This window comes from Egretta garzetta, unplaced genomic scaffold (assembly GCF_000687185.1).
Source record: "Egretta garzetta isolate BGI_Z169 unplaced genomic scaffold, ASM68718v1 scaffold508, whole genome shotgun sequence".
Lineage (NCBI taxonomy): Eukaryota > Metazoa > Chordata > Aves > Pelecaniformes > Ardeidae > Egretta > Egretta garzetta.
In genome coordinates, this window is record NW_009260609.1 from 436,518 (window position 1) to 437,645 (window position 1,128).

Here is a 1,128-nt window from a genome sequence, read left to right on the forward strand (position 1 = left end):
TGGGTCATTCTTACATGGTTTTCATGTCCCTGGTAATGTATTTTATGTTTTCTTAATGTCCTGTTGATCGTATTTCTTTTTACATCTTGATTTTTCTGGTTTGGTCCCTACATCTTCAGCCTATGCGTTTAAATTCACATGCAAGTGGATCTCTTTCCCGTTTTCTGAATGCACTCTTTCTTGTGTTAGAGGTCAATGAAGTGATCATGAGTTAAGCAAATCACCCGTCTCTTACAACAGTTGCTTTCCCTTCTCTGCTGGGATTGTTTGAATTGATGTCCTTACCATTGTTTCTTTAAGGTGCTGCCAACTTTCCTGAATTCTCTTTTCTCTGAGACTTGTTTCTCAGGATTATCAGTTCTATGAGGTTTTTGAAATATGGTTTCTGGAAGTCCATTGTATTTATTTTGCTGTTCTCCTTCCTTCCTTTCCTATGACTTGTGAACTCTGTTGTTTCATGGTCATTCTCACCCAAGCTGCATTCCTCTTGCATGTTATAAGCGGCTCCTTCTCTTTTGTTAGAGTCAAATTCAGTTCTTATTTTGATTATGTATCAAGTTTTTAACTTATTTATTCCTTACGTTGTTTTCATTATTTCATCAGGTGATCCATTATCCTCTTCAGCACCCTTCCAATGATTTTGTTACAAGTAATGGTTTTTCCCGTAGTTTATAACATCTATGCCCAAGTTCTTGATGGTTGTATTTACCTGCACGCTTTTGAAACCAGTCCTTGAGGATCCTAACTGCATTCATTCAGCAGGCCAGGGCACAGAGATGCTCCTCCTGCCTTGTGAGCTGAATGCTAGCTCTGATCACCAGTTCTTTTTCTTGCAACATCCATCCCATTTCAAGCAAATCAAAACCTTCCTGGTGATATTACCTGCACAGCCATGCATTCATGTCCAGGAAAAAAGCTGATGCCACTCGTGACCAAAATAGCTAGTGCTTTATTCAAGGAAGGAACTTTCTTCTCCTTCCATAGATGAACTGGTCTGACCAATGCTAAGAAAACCCACTCTGGATATGTTGATTCTAGCCAACTGCCAACATGTCAGATCCCTAATTCCCATAGAAAATCCATAGGAAAATTATCCAAGATGCAGCTAGAAGTTTATCTAATTGAAAC